General features: G+C 39.9%; 1 pseudogene; it reads right to left on the bottom strand.

Moving 5' to 3' along the window:
* Positions 1–17,087: 17,087 nt before the first annotated feature.
* Positions 17,088–18,891, bottom strand: LOC146609670 (general transcription factor II-I repeat domain-containing protein 2 pseudogene; annotated as a pseudogene).
* Between the last annotated feature and the right edge of the window lie 1,074 nt (positions 18,892–19,965).

Genomic DNA, 19,965 nt, shown 5'->3' with positions numbered 1-19,965 from the left:
CAACAAACAGGGAAAAATCCAATGATTTGTTGCAAAATGCTACCGCAAGGTTAAAACAGAGTCACCACCTTACATTTCATCAAACAGATCCCCGCCTCATCCCCACACATACACCCACAAGCTGCAGTCTGAACCATCCATTAAAAATACTGAAATCAAACCAACACAATCATCTCGGACCTCCTACATCCATCACTCCTGGCAAATGGGGGTGTGCTGGCAAAAGTCAATATGATGCAATTTGGTAACAAAGATGCATAAAATGAATCAGCTTAATCCTTTCAGTCACTCTGACACAAGGACGTCACATCTTTAAGACCACTGTTTCACTAACCTCATTAATTGCTTAAAATTGTTTCTGCTTGTTTCCACTAATCAGGTTCGATTTGCATCTGGAATACAAAGTGAGCACTGCAGTTACCATCTCAGAGGGTAAAGAGCATCCCAGCACCTTTAACTTACGATTACTGGAAAAACACTTTTTCACATTGTCACCTAATTTCATAAAAAAAAAAAAAAGAAAATAAAGAAAGACCCAAACATCTACAGACACAAAATATAAATAGCTATTCTAGAACTGTTTGGAGGGTACACGCATGCATAGGAGGTGCCCACTATAAGGGCACCCCCTATGCATGCACGCACAACGCCTCAGAGTGTACACAAATGTCTCGGACCCTCGCATATTTGCCACTGGAGAAAGTAGACCACTGGCATAAGGCTGTCAGTTCCAGACCCCCAACACAGAGCAGTACCTCCTTACATGGTCCTGTTTTACTTTGAAAAAATAAACCTAATTCTTATGTGGTCCGGTGTACAAGCCTTTGTCAGGGAGTTTAGTGTTTAACTCTCTGTACATATACATTAATACACATTTTCGTGTTGTGTGATGGGGAATCATTTGTAAGCAGGTACGTCATCTGTTGTTTTGCAGATCTTTAAACGATTCTCTTAAACGAAAAACATCCCTGAGTTTCTGGTTTTTGCCCTCCAGCTTCTCTTTTCATTTTTATTTCTCTGTGTCAACACGGGAAAAATAAAGAGAAACATTATCTAACCTGTGGCAGCGCTTTTGGGTTTTACCCATCAGAGCTACAGTCATTCGTCTGCAAGCATTTAGCTGCAGAGAAAGCGCGGCTAAAGATGAAACCCGGCAATGTATTTATTCTAAAGACGGGAACGAAAAAGAATCTGAGAAAAGGAAACAAATATGCATTTTTCTCTTCACCCTGTCCACAACCATGTCGTAAATGTAAGTGTGCCGTGAAACTGCTTTGGAAATTAATTCCATCGTGTTCTTGAACCGCAGTGCCATGTAATCCAGCATCTCGCAGTACATTTATGAATGTGCTTTCTTCAGCAGTAAGTGCAAAAGTATGAGGGTAAGATGCACTTTAAAGTCAGGGCCAAAAGAAAATTAAGGCAGAGTTGAGTGTTATGTGAGATACTGAAAGAAAGGAAGATTTCACATCTTTGCCCACACATACCAGAGATACAAATAAATAAATAGGACTTTAGGTTTGTGACAATATGTTGTTATTTTAGGGGAAAATGTCTGTAAGCTTCTTTTCATATTTTGCATAAAGAGCTAGGTTTAATAGCAGGACTTAGTGGTGGGCATATCGATCCAAATTATCGACAGTATCAATAACAATGCTGGTATTGGTATCGATTCAATCCCCGCTCGATAGCATCCACCCGAACATGCACAACATAGTACACATAAAAAATGTCTGGATTTTTTTTTTGTGTGTTGACTGTCACATCCACTTTATTTATAGCATACAGCACATTTAAACAACAGAAGCAGACCCAAAATGCTTTAGATAAAGGCATAGTTACATTCCAGCTCTCCTGTTTGAAAATGCATGAGAAGCTGACACGTGTGTTTTGTTGTGTTGACTAAGAAATTTGGAAAGAAAAAAAAAATCACAGTGAGTTAGTGGTCATCAAAAAGTAGACAGAATTTGGCAAATTGATGATGATAAATAATGACACACTGCTATCCCCTACATAAGCTGCCTTTATGAGTTAAAGGTATCGGTACTGGTATTGTATTGTATTTACAGTATTTACAAATTTGCAGTATTGCACAGCATTAGCAGAAATACCAGAAAATTAAAAAGGTCATGATTCAGAGCGCGCACACAAACTTTCACTGGTCACATCCTTTAATGTTTCAGAACAGCAGACTATGGATTTCTCATACAACTTGGATGTGAAGATATTGTCAGGCTTTCTTTGGTTTTTCTCTTTTATGGATACTATTTACTACATCTGAGGTTTCTTTTTGAAAATGCCTAGTAAAGCTGCTCTGCCATCTCTGTCACCTCAAGAAATCCTGGAACAGTGCTGCATTGGCTGTGCATCATTTGGCCCCTTAAAGGAACAGTAGGAGGAGCAATAGCATCTGTCGCCAAATAAAGAGTAACCTGACTGTGTTATGAATATGAGAGCTGCATTATGCAAGACCTTGAAGATATCACAGCCATATACTGCAGTTGTTAAAAAGACCGAGAGGATATTATCTCCACGGTGCCAAAATAAATCTCTGAGCTAAAGGTATTATTTGTTATGTCAAAGAGCTCGCCGTGCGGCGACACTTGTTAATGCTTTGTAATTTATGAAATGGTTATTTACAGGCTTTGAATCTGTAGAGCAGAGTGAAAAGAGGGGTTTTGGTTTAATTGCTGTGGAGCGGAGTACATGACAAGGCCCAGGAACTGGAAAGAAGCCAGACCCCTCCACTGTCGGGCACTAATAACACATCACGATGACAGAGATGCGCCTCCTCACTACCTTGCTGTATCGATCTCCCATCTTGCTGTTAATAGTCCTGTTAAACACCAGCTCTCGGCTCTTTACTGTGTCCAAGCCCACTTAACAATGAAATTCCCCTTCTCCTTTTAAAATTCCTCAAAGGCAGAGAAACATCTGGGGGGCAGAACTGTTGGATTAGATGCAGAAAAACCTCCTTTTTATTTTTATTTTTAAATTAATCTGCATGATACAGATCAAGGAATAGAGCTGATGTGTCAATCAAACAGTTAAGACGCTGACCGTAGTACTCAGAACTGAAAGGCAAATAGGCAGCACAACAGTGGATTGACAATGTCAGGTCGTGAAATGGTTGGTTGCTCATCCACTTTAATCCAGACTGAACATTAGACTGAAAACTATATATCTTAATGCCTTTACTGACTCTCTGACACCTAATTTAAATTTCTTGATTTCTTCATTTGGTTACTTGAGACTGACTCCAGAAGTCCACATTTTTGCACAGCACTGTGCTTTGTTGGCGATAGCTCCCTTTTTAAATACTAAATCTGACACGTGGCTCTGAAACATGCCCAGGCTTGTCTTGTTGTTGTTCACAGGGGGGAAGGAAAAACAAACAAACAAACAAAAAAAACATAAACACATGGCGTTGCTATAGCAATGTGATATTGCACTTTTATATCACATAAAAAATTTATATTGTGGACAATATGATACGACAGAGCCCTACAGACCACGGTGACAGTCGTTAAGATGCTCTTCTAGGTCTGTTGTGCTACCATTTATGCGTTCAGCTGCTAGTGAGGGGAGGGGTCGAATGTCTGCAGTGACACTGAAGTTTTGTGCCAAGAGGAGGCAAAATAGCACACTGTTTTATTATTGCAAGTAGGTCTCTCATCAGATTTTAGACTCTTGTCATCAATTTTAGTTTTTTGACAATGCTAATATTCACTCTTTAAATTTTATTAAAGCTTAACATTCTGCATTAATAGAGGTTTAGCTGCTAGCTGTCTTCTATGCCTCCCTTTGGTTAATTTGACTGACCTAACTGGACCGTTTTATGAGGTGCTGGTGCCTTTTGGAGCGTTTCTAATGCAACAAAGTAACTCAAGATTGCATTGACAACCTGTTCGAGGAATTTGTGCATCCCCTTTACTTTGTGAAAACTACTAATACTCTACCTCCAACAAACCAAGGTGATGATGGTCATGGGTTCAAAAGCAGACATTTCATTTTCCAAACAGCATTAACTCTTTATTTAGCACCATCTAGCATGTTTTGTCTGAGCTTACAGTTGCCTCCTTGTTATAAATATTCAGAAAAAAAGAGGAAGTAATGGACCCTGATACTGTGCCAAGTGGAGCTTTAAATAAGTATCGCTACAGTTCTCTTATGGTAGGATTAAAAAAAGAAAAATCATCCAGGCAAGAATCTCTAATGTATGGTAAACGAACATGTTTAAGCAGTAAACAATGCATTAGGTAATTGCAGATGTGGGAAGAGATGGAGGAGTGAGTCAAGGCAAACAATTGCTCCCCATGTAGAGCAGACGTCCAGAGGGAGCCCGAGTCTTTAGTCAAGGACTTGTGTTTTATTAGTTGAATGATATAAAACATGACAAAATGCCTACTCAAAGACTATCAAAGATTTTCCACCCTTCCCTTGGGGACCATGTATATAGGGCAAGAGCTCCACGCATCTCTTTCAGTTTGCCTCTCTCGCTCACATGTAGGCATCTTCGGAAACGCACAAAAAAACCTCTCCCGTCGACAACCAACATTCGCATTTGTAACAACGCGTGTGAGAAAACAACATTTTACAAAAGCTCATTCAGCAGGAGTCTGTCTAGTTTGTGGAAATGAGCTTTTTTGTAATATTACCTTAAAATTCTGTCCTTTTAAATGCAGTTATAATAATAACTCCCTTTAATCTCACTTTAACTAAACTATGCAAATAGCTCAGATCGTAATTCAAACTCAGTCACGATGGTGCCAACCACCAAAGAAGAGGTAAAAGCAATTTGTCACAATTTGCCAACCCTTTGTCACAAAAAAAAGGGAAAAAAGAAAAGAAAAACACAGTCTGCTCGTGTCTGCGGTGAACATGCTGAGATAAGAAAGACAAAAACTGATACAGTGAGCATACGTGTGTTTGAACTTTGAAACTTTCTTGATGGTTTGTTCTCTCTCCTGCTGTAGCACAACTCCAGTTTAGCAGAAGAAACAACATTTGAGTAACTAAACAGGAGCATAAGTGCGGTGTTTGTTGTTTTTGATTTCACTGATGCCTCAGGAAGGAATTTCTAGCTTTGGTGGTGAAGCTTTGAAGAAGAGTTTTCTTAAAGGTGTGCAATGTTTTTCTTGTCTCCAAACAGCATTTGATTTTTATTTATCCTGCTAATGTCACGTATCCAAGACACACACACAAAATTTACCGCACACACTCACAGACATAGTTAGACATCAGAGAAATATTACGTTTACTGGGCCAGGCTGTGGGATTATAAATGTTCGTATATTCATATAAAACAGATGGAAAAGTCGACTAAAACTGCTCTTTGGTGTATGTGTTTATCCTTTCATAGCCGTCAATATCTCAAAAAAACCTGGTACACCGATTTTAATGGTGATCACGAACAGAGACATCCTTGGTTTGAGTGTGGTCTCATTTCTCTGCTGTCAGTTGTGGAATAAAAGGAAATGCCCAAGAGAATTAAAAATGCTGTGTATACCAGCTGGATTATAATATTCAGATTTATTTAGTCGTCCGGGCTGATTTTAATTATATAATTTTCCTCAGAGGATGAGCATCTAGCAAGCATTCCACTGACCACAACCAAGAGACTCATCTTTACTTAATGAAAACTCATTAAGTAAATTCTGATTTAAGATCATTTTCTGATTGACTGGACCGAATCAGGAGCTTTTTAGAAATGGAGCTAGTGAAGAGTTTGCGAAACGCATTAACACCCATCACATATATCAGAAGGCCGGGTATATTAGCCAATATTAGCTATTTATCGATATCTGAAATTAAAAACGGGCTGATAAATGGAAACTTTTAAGAAGTAGAGATGGGAGGATCGCCCTTCAACCATGATATGAGTGTTGATGCTGCATCGTTTGTCTACAAGAAGCCAGTTAGGAACTTGGAGTGGCACAAACACAGCAATCAGCTGACCCAAGCAGAGTTGGGACTCGCGACATTAAAACCAGATATTTTTAAACTGTACTGCAATATTATGCTTATAACGACCCACACCCACACTAACAAACTATAGGGCAAATGGTCTTTGGTCGGTTAAATTCAGTTTGTTAAGTGTTAGTTGTGTGCGTTTCCTGTTTGCCATGATGGTACAGCTTAGTTTGTGACAAACTTGACTTTACTTCTGATACAGACCTAGTTTTGCCAGAGCCACAGTCAGTCATTTAGGTGTACGTAGCCACTGCGATGTGTCGATTATGAAGCCTTTAACTTTGAGTTTTTACTCTTGCCATCTTAGAACCTTTTCCGACCGAAATATTTTGTTTAGTGTGACTTTAAACAAGTGATTGAGCCTGTAAAGCATTAGGAAAGTGATTAATGAGGTCTTTCCCCCTCTGACTTTAAGAACTGGAAGTCTTGTGGCAGCTCCCTGGTGGCAAGAAAAAGAATGCAGCTTTAAGCTACTTCTGCACTGGCCGCACTGACATCTTTGATATACAGGGTGTGGATTAAAAATACAAGTGAACTGAGGAAAGTCTTAATCATTAATATTTGTTGTGGTATAAAAAGTGGTGCAATCATTTATTAATGCATCACGCAAGTTAAACAGATAAAAAAAAAATATAGACAAAGACAAATCATTATATAACTCTAAATTATTCTATTAAAAAAAACCCTAGAAGCAATTTGTAATGTCCATAATACAGAAAAACAAGCTTGTTTGGAAATTAAATGATAAATATGACTGTTAAAAAAAAAAGAGTCCACATATTGTGTGTGTTTACTACGTCGCCCGCAAAGGCAGCCTCTTGACTTTGCTATAAAAATGGTGCTGAACTTACCTTTTCAGAGTATTGCACAATAAAATGACATTTTTCCCGCCGATGTGCGTTATTCATCACCGAGGTGATTTCTGGCTGTAAAACTGGTGCTCTGACTCCGTTCATGTCGTGTTGCCAAATGATTCATAAACTGTGCTGAGCCTGCAATTTGCTGAAATGTGAACATTTTTCCTGCTGAAATGTTCAACATCATAGCTCTGTTCTGAATTATAGCATTCCTGAAGGTGGCAATCATGTTGTGACATTAGTCATCCTAATTTGACCACAAAAAAAAAGAGAAAAAAGTGGGGGGAAAAGGAGAAAGGACAGAATGACGACACAAGTCTCTTACAAACATGAAGAAAAATTGTATTGTAGTTCCTGCAAACTTCTTTACAAATACACTTGCACTTTAAGCAAATAAAACACACATTTTTCTGCTTGTCTCATAAAAAGTAAACTCTCCCCGACTGCAACAAAAAAATCTTTATCTTTGGAGTAAAACTGCATTTCAATCAGTACCAAAGCTGCAGCAGGTGTAGATGATCTTTGTTTCTTTATTGAGTTATTTGAAAAGACTCAACGGAGAGATGAAAGATAAAGTGAAAAGAAGTGTTTCTCCCAGTGAGGGCCCCTGAGGCTCAGCACTCGGATCCCTCACCGCTACACAGGACTCGCCATGCTTGTCATGTCAATGTTCCTGAAGGTCGCTTCATCTAAAAGGCTGGGAGGGACTGAGGTGAAGAAATATTCACATGAGGAGCCCTCGCTGTAAGCTACAGCCTTTCTTGTACAGTCATTATTTTGATCTTTTAAATAAACATTTGATTAGATGAGAGTGCGAGAACATGTTCCAAACATTACCGAATGAAGGCCGCTTCATCTAAACGCACAGTGGTCACTTCGGCAGCAAAAGCTGCAACTGTTGTCTCAGGTTGCCTTAACTGTAACTGTGACATTTTTAATTCACAGTTAGATTTCTTCATGTTGTCTGTAACTCTCCTCCAGGGCCATAGATACCAGAGTGGCAGAGACACCCTCTGGTGTGTCTATGGATGCTTCTATAAGTTTGTGTTTGGGAGAGAATGACAAAGAAAGAAGATGATTTTTATTATAGTGAAGTATTTTTAGAACATCTGTTTAGTGACCCATCCACACAAGTTTTTTGGGACTGACCGGTTCTTCCACAGATACGGTGGCTGTGAGAGATCAAACAGCAAACTGAAAAATGCAGCAAAAAGCACAACAAACACAACAAAATGTGAATAAAATCCATTTCCATTTTCTATTCCTGTTGTATTTCATTCAAAGTTTCTTGTTTCTAAGCATTTTTCTATTTCCTTTCTTAAGTGGCAGAGCATTTGACCTCTCAGGGCCACCGTACATCGAAACAATTTGCACACAATCAGACTATATGCACACATTGCAAATAATACAAATAATACATTAAAAAAATGTACCCTACAGAGCTCTATGGCTCAGTACAGAAACAACAAATACCAATTAGCACATTTATTCAGTCAAGAAAACATCAAAACATTAAAGGTTTTAAATCAAGCTAAAAGAAAAGTCAAACAGTAAAATGCGTTTTTCTACTGTGGTATCACAACCCATAGTGTTTTCATTAAAGTAGTTTACCAGAGCGTCAGGTTAGTAAGAACAGGTAAATCAGCAGATGGGCTTTCAGTGTTCCCTTCTTCCTAAATGGAGGAAGCTAATATCAGCTACTGTCTCTGTCACAGTGCTGTAAAAAAAGATTCTTTTTAAAATAATGTGTTGAGATATAGGCTTTATTGCAGATGTGTGTTTTGGGTTAACATATCCAAAACAAAGCAGTGTTTTGTGTTTTCCTTCTGTGTGATAATTCCATTTAGATATGCTCATCATCTCTCTTTGGAATAATTCACATGGATCTAACACTGAAGGAAATGTGTTCTCACATTGTTGCAGTTCCTGCTGGTCACCAACAGAGGCTGGTAAAGGTCACGGGTGGCTGAATGCCCTTCAGAGCACATACTGATACTGTTGAGCATATTAAGGTAATGTGATATTTACAGTCTGTTGTGTGTCCTGTGCTGGTTCCAGTCTCTCTTCATCTTTCCTTCAATTGTTTCCAAATTAATTGCTTTCCTGCCCCCTGAATACCCTTCTCTCTAGTCTGCCTCTCTGGCCTGTCTCTCTTTTCTTTTTCTTCTCAACCCCCCTACCCCGCCTTCTTCCCCATACGCATTTCCTCTGGCCCCGAGTCAGGCAGGGCAGCTGCAAAAGGCCTCACCAATGCAGGCTGATGAGAAGTGACAGCTCTCTGTATCACTCCCTGGCACTGACAACTGACAGATGGATACCACTCATACACACTGCAGGGGAAAAGAAAGAGAAAGACAGAGAGAGGGAGAGAGAACACAGAGGTCGAAGAAGAGGAAAGCACCAAGAAGGATGATTCTCCAACATTATTCTCTTTTCATGGAGCTGCTGTGTGATTGAGTGCTGGGTAGAATAACAAGCTTGTGCCATGCCAACCTGAAGCTCTTTTCCCCTTCCGGGCACAAACATAAACACGTCCACATGCATTCTCACACATGCAGTGAAATCATTAGAATAAAACTAAATAGACAATTTACTTCTACTGTACTTAAAAAAAAAATACATTGATTTACGATTTGAAAATCATGAGAATGCTACTAAATGGAGGCGTTCCTGCGGTGCAGTCCTGCTATTTTATATTTATTCTGTTTGCTTCAGTTAAAAGAAAGAAGAAAAAAAAATAAACCCTTTGTTTTCTCGATCGCTCGCATACCAGATGTTTAACATGTTGCTTGATTGACGCCAACACATTGTGAATGTGAATATATACAGTTTCCCTTCCTGACACACTGAGGGAACTGTATGCATCCATCACAGCGTCGTACGTATCTGATGCCACAAACAAAAACAAGTTGCATGATGAGATGTTGAGCTGTTTGACACAAAACCCAGACAGAATTTTTATCCTCTGCATTGATGTTTCTTCAATTACAAACAAGAGTACAGAAAAAAAAGTGTTAGAAATTTGTGTGAATTATTATGTGCCAGAATGTAAGACACTGTAAATTAGCAGAATCAGCTTCTGTGCATACTGCATGGATAATGTCCTTTACATATTTAAATACAAGGAATTTAATATTTTATGTGTTATGTGTAGTATCAGTGAAAAATGTGTTAAGTATTCCATAGTTTCATAGAATTTTTACACTAAATGTTTCCACACTATACCAAGGGTTATTTTTTATGTATACTATAAGACTGTGAAGACAAAATGAGCTTCAGCAGCTTTAGAGGTAGAGTGAGGAGCTCATTCAGGAGAGGCTTAAAGAAGAGCTGCTACTCCTCCCAACAGAAAGGAGCTAGCTGAGGGGGATTCAGCTTTCCCAGCATGTCCAACTGGGAGGAGGCCCCGGGATAAATCCCGGACACTCAGGAGAGATTACAGCTCTTGGCTCGCTTGGGAACACCCTCGGTGTGCTTAGATTGCTGCCCCCTCGACCCAGACTGGGATAAGCATCAGAGGACGGGTGGATGGATGCTCATCTGTGACTATTTGCTGACCTTCTCTGCCTTACTTTTTACAAATCTCTTTTAAATTTTTCACTGTGGGTTTAAAGACGGAGAGTAGACTGTACATAAAAGATGGAGAAAGCCTCTGGGTCTGAAAGGGCCTGTTTTAACTACTTTCTGACCTGATTGTCGCACGATAACTCGCAAAATTAAAAAGGAAATTGATCAACAGTTGAATTTTAAAAAAATATGTTAGTGAATTTCCTTCCCTTAAAAAAGGATTTTTAGTGATTTTAAGGGCAGTTGTACCTACGTGTCTGATTAGCGGCTGAATTGTTTTAAAAGAAGTCATACAGTCAAGTATAAACAGGATATCTGCTGTAAATAATGCTGCATGTGTTCAGTATGAAAATGTGAAAGTGGTATGTCCACTGCTGGGACGTAAACAAACAATCCTTTTCACAGTTTTCATGAAAAAAAGGCAGCGTGCTAGCAAAAGTTGCAAAACAAATCTATTTTCACCTCAGCTGTTGGGCTTGGTCCTATTCACAGGAGAATCAATAGCCAGGAAGTCGCCATGCTCGTGACTGACTCCACTGTGCAGAAAAGTAGAGAGTGAGAAAAGGATATGTTGCAGGAAAGGAAATCCCAGGGGAATTAAGCTAAGTAGGCACGCATCAAAATGGACAATGAAACTAGAAAATAACAACACGTAGAGAGCTGCTCGGCTGTATTTCCCGTGTCTGCTCTCGGCGACACGGTTTACCTTAAAAATCCAGCACGTTTCCTCAAACACCAGAGAGGCCTCCTCTCAGACGTGTCACTGCCGTAAATCACCTTCTTCTCTAAACTCAAATTTTACACTTGACTATAAGAGCCACGTGGAGAGATTTGGCGAAGTTGGGATTCAGCGTGCCCAGATTTGATTTTAAGTTGGCACATACTAAGCATCCGCTCTGAGTCTGATTGAACTAATAAGCTTGTGCCTGAAACCTTAAGTGACACTCTAAAATAGCAACAGTGTCAAAGTCTCAAACGGGCGACGCCACACCAAGGCGATGATGACACGAGCATTGTGTATAGGAGGTGAAGAGTATGGTAATGTTGTCAGTGCACCCCGAGGCTTCAGAGCCATCACGGAGCAAAACAAGAACCTCAGCGATACGCTGTCTCGTTACTGGCTGGCACATATTCTGTCAGTCTTCCTAACGCCAGACTGCTGCTCTGATTACTTCCTCTCCACTTCCTACATCTCTTGCAGGCTGTTTGACCTTTTGTAATTACGTAAAATGATATTTATTTTGCTTCTTCTGGAGGGTAAAATCTCCCATACACGAAAGCTTGTGATCATGATAGCTTGAGTCTCATGTGATCACCGTAACTGCAGTCTCCCATGAGCATGATTGCTAGTCTGCTGATAGCTGAAGGCAGCTTGTTTTCTTGGAAAGAGCGAGGCCTGATGAGTTTGATTGTCAGCCAGTAGAAGGACTTAAGAGCCAGGGGACTCTTTGGCTGTCTGGAAACCCCAAAAACATTCAAACAATATGCAGTCAGATTACTGCTTGAGTTTTTTTGCTCTTGTGTCGATGACAGAATTGTGCTCTTTCAGAGAATATTTTTTACATCCTGCCTGCCACATTGTAAAGTGGAGAGCGCCACAAATAACAACCAAAAAAAACTTTAAAAGCAAAGCACGATGTACAAGAACTGGAATAATAACGTGAACACATGGATGCTCTGTAGCCAACAGCAGCTTGTGAAACACACTGTATTGTGTCAGAATAATGCATCAATCCAGCAACTTTGAAACCACAGTTGTTCTTCTCTTTTAAATTATTTGGCAATACAGCAGGAGGTTGTGTTGTCACAGCATTAAAACCACCGACAGGAGAAGCGGATAATGCCGATCGTCTTCAAGAATTCAGTTCTTGCAGGGAACCCTTTGGGTCTTGGCTTTCATGCGGACGTTCCTTTGACATGTTGCACACTAAGGCGCATCCCCTATGGCCTTGGATGCCCACGTCTCTGTGCCAGACACTACAAGCAACCCAAGAGGTCCTGTGTTCATGCAGCAATAGAGGCAGAGCTGTTCTGGCTGCGCGGAGGCATCAATACGATATTAAGCAGCTAGCTTTTAAACACTCGTGTGTCCCGCTTTTCTGGTTAAACGTTATTTAGTGGCAGCATCAAAATAATCCCAATCAGAATAAAAAGAAATCAACCCCTCCAGTAGATATCACAAGACCAAATGCAACTGCTGCCAGAAAGATTCTTTTTTTCCAGAATAGAGGTGGAGCTATGTTAAATTGTGTTAAAGCTGCAACCACATCTGTATTTGCCATCCAACTTGTAGCTACTCATGGGATATTTTCTCTTTTTCAGACATTCTCAGTAAACCCTAGAGGAGATGGCTGTGTGAGAAAATCTCAGTAAATCAGCAGCTCACCATGACCCTGTCTAAGAGTTGAAATTAGCCAATCAGATTGATCGGCTAATTAGATATTTGCTTAAGAAGCAGTTGAACAGATGTACCTAATAAAGTGGCCGTAGTCGCCCAGTGCTGCCTAATAAAAATGGCCACGTCCTTGCAAGAGTTATTGCATCAAGCCTGTAAGTTTTTCAAGAAGATTATGCATGCATAGAAACAAAGGAATCGAAATAAAGGTGTACAAGATTGCGCGGCGAGTCTGCTTTTTGATTTATGTACACTCGGTGAGTCAGAAAATAATAATAATGCAGACACTACTTTATTTTTCTCCATTAAGAAAAAATAATACAAGTATCCGCAGCAAAAACATTAAAATCTTGACATTTTTAGTCTCTCCCATACATTCACGCATACGTGTGAGAACAATGAAAAAAAAAATCTGCCATTAACTTAATCACAAAAGGTCACGTTGTTGAATGGGAAACAGATTAAATTAGCATAGTGTTAGATGTGGAAAATGATTTCCGGCAAATAAAACTGCAGCACAATTATAATATGTTAATTACTTATTTCATTAAGGAAGTTGATTGCAGTGCACAGAAGAAATCATGCGGGCAGAGACACCTGGAAAGAGGTGATGAAGCTTGAAACCAGCCTCTCTCGCTGCCTTGTCCCTCCACTCTGACTCCTCTCGTTTCCTGCCGCCATCCTTGTCATCAGCTCTCATCTATCCTCGCTTTGGCTTTTTACGCACGCATTAATTGCCTGAATGTGCCACACAAAAATGCTTCAAAGGGCACAGGACTTCTCATTTGTTCATCAAAGGGAAGATGATGAGTAGTGTGAGATCATATGACCTACCCACAATGCTCCTCAAGGGAAGCGGGCGGCAGATGCAGTGTGTGAGCCAGTGAAAACACGGGGAAAAAGGAAAGCAAGGGAAACATTTAGCAATCAGCCTTATAATAACAAGGAATTGTTTGTAGTAGCAGAGAATATGATCTGTGGCTTTGTGAGTATTGTCTAAACATAAAATGGGAAAATCAGAGCTGTAATTGAAGCCTTACGGAATTTTTGTGTTGTAAAAACTGTTTAATCTTGTAATCAAATTAGGGATTTATTACTGCTGTAACAACCTTTGTGCGAATTTAACGGGCGGCTGTCAGTGTTTGTTTTAACACTACAGATAACAATATAAATTGTACTTGAAAGGGGATTGTTGATGCCTACATAACATGTTGGAATAAATGAGGATTTCCATTTTTGAGAGCAGTTCTCTATGATTGTTTCCTGGTACAGCTCAGCATAAGCACAGTAAAGTAAAGTTGGTGCATACTGAAGACTAGCCATAACAAAGCACTAGATGAAACATCAAGCCCCGGCATGTATTTTCTTTCTTTAAAACCCCAAATTTGGTAAACAAACCTACAAATGTAAGGCTAGCAAAAAAAACAACCCTTTTCTAAAGAAATTCAACTGAAATTCCAACAAATTTGATTAAAGTCAAACAGTTGAGTTAGTTTAGTTTTGCCACAACACCACAGTGGATTTGAAATCGAACAGTCGTGATGCTCACAGGCTCAAAAATAATATACATTTACATCACAGACAGAGAAGCAGTTTCATGGCCAGGTAATATTTCATGATTAATGAAGAAAGCAAAATATCTCAAGCTTACTCAAAGTGTTGAACTGGTATTTTATAGCTTTAATTTAACTGTAATTTTAAATATGAAACCCAAAGAGAAGTGAAATTGAGGGAGAACATCGGGGTGGCAGAACTTTAAGAATGGCCCAATCAACAATCTTATAAAGAAGGAAAGCACGGGCCGGCTCTGCAACATAAAAAGGACTGAAAGACCACAGAAGACGACTTAAGTACCGGACAGAATTATTTCTCTGGTAACAAAAAAACTTAACAACACCTAACCAAGTCAAGAACACTTTCAAGGAGGTAGGTGTGTCATTGACAATGTCAAGGTGTATAATCAAGAACAGATTGGACAGATGAAACCAAGGTGAACGTGTGGCCAAATGAAATGAAAGAAAAAAGTATGGAGAAGGACAAACAGCTCATGATCTAAAGCAGAGTGCATTAACATAGTGGAGGTAAGGTAATGGCCAGTCTTCCTGTTAAAAGGGAGTTTTTCCTTCCCACCGCTGCCAAAGCTCATAGGGGGTCATATGATTGCTGGTTTTTCTCTGTATATATTATTGTAGGGTCTACCTTAAAATATAAAGCACCTTGAGGCGACTGTTGTTGGGATTTGGCGCTGTACGAATAAAAGTGAATTGAATTGAAGTATGGCATGGGCATGTATGACTGTCAGTGGAACAAAGCCACGACTGTTTATCAGTGTAATGATGATTAAAGTGGGACGATCAATTATGAAGTGTACAGGGCTATACTCTCTGTTCAGACAGAAATCGGCTACATCAGATCAGATGGCACTTCAGTGCAAATGGATAATGACCCAAAGCATGCAAAAGTTTCTCAAAGCAAAGAAATGGGACTTAATGGCCAAGTCAGTCACGTGATCTCACCTCAGTACCTCAGCTTTTCAGTTAATGATGATAAAACTGAAAGCAGAGAAACCCACAAACAAGCAACAACTGAAGGTGGCGGCAGTAAAGGCTAGCAGAGCCTCTCACGGGAGGAAACGCAGCATCTGGTGATGTCTCTGGGTTCCAGACTTCAGGCAGTCACTGACTGCAAACAGTTTTTACTGAAGAATTAAAAACAGTCCTGATCATTAGAATTATGATGGCTTGTCCACTAATTGAGCCTCGTAAAAAGGAGTGTGTATAAAAATGACTGTAAGATTTTGTTAAAACCCTTGAAACTGAAAACTAGGCTGAAAGTCTGCACTTGGATCTCATGTTGATTGTTTGATTGAAAATCTACTGTAATGGTGTACAAAACAAACAAACAAAAAAGAAAAAAAAAGTACAAAGTTGTGTAATTGTCCAACAAACTATGGACCCTACTGTACATCTATTAGTACCTGTAGTACTACTATAAATAATCGGCAACAGTTGTGTGTTTCTAACAAATATGGTCTGGTCCTTGGACATTGGCCCACTATAATTACCATACATACAAATGAAGGGAAATCATTATTGATAATTGTAATTGATATAGTGCACATCAGAAAGTCAGACACATTAGTATGCAGAAGATGACTAAAAGCTTGATGAGCTCTAAATAAGCAGCAGATGACCATAAGTACTTATAAAACTGAAGACAGCTGCAGCAGCAGTCTGAAGGATAAAACAGCTTGTCTGTTAGTTATTATGAATAATAAACAAACTGACTCATGACCTGTGTTTTGAGAATACTTTGCTAACTTCCCAGGAAACAAATACTAATGGAACATGATCACATACAGTTGTCTGCAATATTCATGTTCACATCCCCAAAGCTAGTATGCACTAAAAAGCCACATAAAATAAAGAAAAAGTTCCAAACAGCAGGGGCAGATAGCTGTGTGCGCCACAAGAACATAATACAAACGCAAATATTACACACAGCGCGCAGACATCAAAGACAAACACATCCCATGTGCAGATCTTAAAGAGTGTACCGTACCTTTGTCACCAGCCCCAAAGCTTTATGTTACTGCAAACAAGCGCTATGTGACCGAGGCCTAGACATGACGTCACCAAGCAACAAACACGTACCTTGATGAGGAGAAGCAGTGCAGTAAATCCTGCAAGGTGATCTGACAAGATGAGATATCCCAATTTGCAGTAAAACTCTACATCCGGCATGAAGTGCTCACTGAGGCCATTGGGTGATTTCATAAATAGAAACCCAGAATAAACCTTAAGGCAGGGGTGTCAAACTCAAATACACAGTGGGCCAAAATTCAAAACTGGAACAAAGCCGCGGGCCAACGTTAATATTTATTGAAAAAAATCTTCCTCCAGATATAACAAGGAACCTTTTCTTAAAGACTCAAATAAGTTTTGCTGAAAAACTGAATATGGAATAAGCAACGCTTAATACTGAACGATATAGAACTTATATAAACATATATAACTTAATATTGCACACATGCAAAATTGAAATTCCAATTAAATAACATATCACTGGAATGCATTTCTTAAATAAAAATTGTATTTGCAGCCTTCTGATTTAAATTTTAGCAGTAAACTTTTTCCCCAGGCTAATAATAAATGTAAAAATAAAATAACAATAATAAACCACTTAACTAATAAAAATATCATTAAACGTGAAACCATTCAAGCCCATGTCTGGGAGTAGCAAGACAAATTGCACAAAGAAAATGGTAATTATAGCTCAGTTTGCTACACACTGATCTACTCTGATGCGTCCAAGCCAGATACCTGGCATCTCTTCTTGGATGCTAGTTCCTCAATGTCTGGGCTCAGGCTCTGAGCTGAGGAAATCCTCAGGATCGAGTGAAGGTGTTCATCGGTCAGACGTCTCCTGTGAGATGTTTTGGCCATCTTCATTGAGGAGAATAGTTGCTCACATAGGTAAGTGCTGCCGAACATGGAGAGCATCTGAGCAGCGTGGGTGCGGAGCCCAGGCATTGTGTCAGGGATGAAATGTGGAAATTGTGAAGCGCCCACAGCATCATACTTTGATTTCAGCGTGTCACTACACTGGAGTTCAATCAGCTCCATTTGGAGGTTTGTTGGTGCTTTTGCCACGTCAACTGCAAAAGGATTACTGAGCAGTTCAAATCGACATTTCTGGGCGTCAAAGTCGGCAAACCGCCGGGTAAACACAGTACTGAGTACACAGAGTTTTTCAGCAAACTGTACGCATGGGAACACAGCAGTAGAGATTTGCATGTTCATCGTTTGGCAGCAGGGAAAATGGCCCAGGTTTCCTTGTAGCATCTGATTCTGCCACAGGCACAATTTCGTTTTAAAAGCCCTCACTGCAGCGTACATATCTGTGATGATACGCCCCCGTCCCTGAAGCTGCAGGTTCAGCGCATCGAGATGGCTCGTGATATCACACATAAAGGCCAGCTCACACAGAAACTCTTGCTCCCTGAGCTCAGCTGTGTCTTGCCCTTTGCTTTCCAGAAACTGAAATATTTCCTCGCGTAGCTCGAAACATCTGTTCAGTACTTTCCCTCGGCTTAACCACCTCACCTCCGTGTGATACGGCACGTCTTCCGAACCACACTCCTCAAGAAAAGATTTGAATTGGCGGTGATTCAGGCCTTTGGCTCTTATAAAGTTAACTACTCGTGTTACTGCGGTCATAACATGTTCCATCTTTAGGGCTTTGCCACAAAGTGATTCTTGATGTATGATGCAGTGATAAACAGTCAGCTCACCTGCACAGTTCTCCGCTCGCATCTTCTCCCGTACCCTGCCCACCAGTCCGCTCCTTTGACCACACATCGCTGGTGCACCATCTGTCGTTAACCCCACAAGTTTTTCCCATGGCAACTTCATTTCAGTTAGACATTTGGAAACCTCTTCAAATATTTCCTTCCCTGTGGTTGTTCCATGCATTGATTTTAATCCTCAAAGTTCTTCCGTAACACAGAGAGTTGAGTCCACACCACAGATGAAGACTGAAAGCTGGGCAGTATCAGAGGCGTCGCTGCTCTCATCCACAGCGAGGGAGAATGCAACGAAACTGTTTCCCTTCTCCATCAGCTGGTTATTTAGATTGTTGGCAAGTTCACGTGTGATCGGCTACTGTGTTTCTGCTCAGGCTAACATTTGAAAATGCTTGCTTTTTCTCTGGGCACACAACGTCACAAACTTTCATCATACAACTTTTCACAAACTCTCCCTCACTGAAGGGCCGGGCTGATTTTGCGATCTCTGCTGCCACAACAAAACTAGCCTTTACAGCAGCCTCACTTTGTGATATGGCTTTTTTGAACATAGTCTGTTATGAAACAAAACTTCTTTTCATCTCTTCTGCTTTCCGGCGCCTTTGAGTCATGTCCAGGTCCTTGTACTTCTCTTGGTGTTTCGTTTCATAGTGTCGTCTAATGTTGTACTCCTTGGTTAAAGCCACATGAGCTCCACATACAAGACAAACAGGTCTGTCTTTTACATAGGTAAACAGATATTCTGTCTCCCACCTGTCCAGGAAGCTCCTGTTTTCGTTCTTTCTTTTCGCCATTTTGGGAGAGGTAGCGCGGGAGTATTCGCGCGGTTGCTATGACTACAGTCAACAGAGGAGAGGGCGTTAATGGGTCCTGTCCTGACTGACGCGCCAAAACGCCAACAGAGCATTCTGGGAGTTGTAGTATTAGCAGTACATGCGCTGCTTAAGACCGGCGGGCCAGCTCTAATAGTAATTTGGTATGGCCTCGCGGGCCAAATGGGCCAGAGTTCATCCTGTTTGGTGGTAGATTTGTTTAAGAGTGCTACATTTCAGATTCAGCACACACCGCAGTTTAGAAAGTGCACAAGGCAAAGGAGTGGGCGGAGCTTTGACATGGCAGCCAAAGGTGCGTTCAATATATGTTACAGCCTGGAGACATTGTCAGGTGATCAATCTAGTTGTCTACCTAACTGCACCGTAGCATTGATATGCTAATTTTTTCACGTTTCAACTAAATTCTTGTTGATGCTTCAATGTGAGCAGAAATGTTCAAATGTGGTCGGGTGTAAAGTGACAACGAATTCTCAAGTGCATCTTTGTTCTTGTTTGAATCTTTATCACCAACATTTCAGCTTGAATGTGACGTGAGTGAGCAGCACAGGGTTGATTATGCGATGGCCACCAGTGTTGGTCAAGTTACTTCAAGGAAGTTATTAGTTACTAATTACTGATTACTACTCCAAGAAAGTAATCCCGTTACTTTACTGATTGCTTCTTTTCAAAAGTAATTAGTTACTTTATTACTTAGTTTCTTTTAAAAAAAACATGGTACACAACCTGAATACGTAATAAAGTAACAGACCTTTCAGCCCAATTCTATTTTTCTGCATAATCCATCATATAAAACTGAATCAAATGGAAAAGTCTCTTATTAAAAATAGTTTTATTAGTTTGAATCTTTTAACTTTATTCACATTGCATCAAGCAAAAATTAAATTATATGCAACTGTCTTTAACTTGAAGAAATTTGTTTAACATTTAAACCTATTTTCTGTATATTCCAACACATAAAATAAAATAATTTTTTGTGTTTACACTCACTTTAACAAATAGATGCAAGTAAAACACAGCACAAAATAAATAAAATCA

The sequence above is a fragment of the Diplotaxodon limnothrissa genome, linkage group LG22, assembly GCF_057381915.1.
Source record: "Diplotaxodon limnothrissa isolate DT_005_m linkage group LG22, D_limnothrissa_male_GT1.1, whole genome shotgun sequence".
Classification (NCBI taxonomy): Eukaryota; Metazoa; Chordata; class Actinopteri; order Cichliformes; family Cichlidae; genus Diplotaxodon; species Diplotaxodon limnothrissa.
The sequence above is the reverse complement of the archived record's forward strand: the minus strand, read 5'-3'. Positions and strand labels throughout refer to the sequence as shown.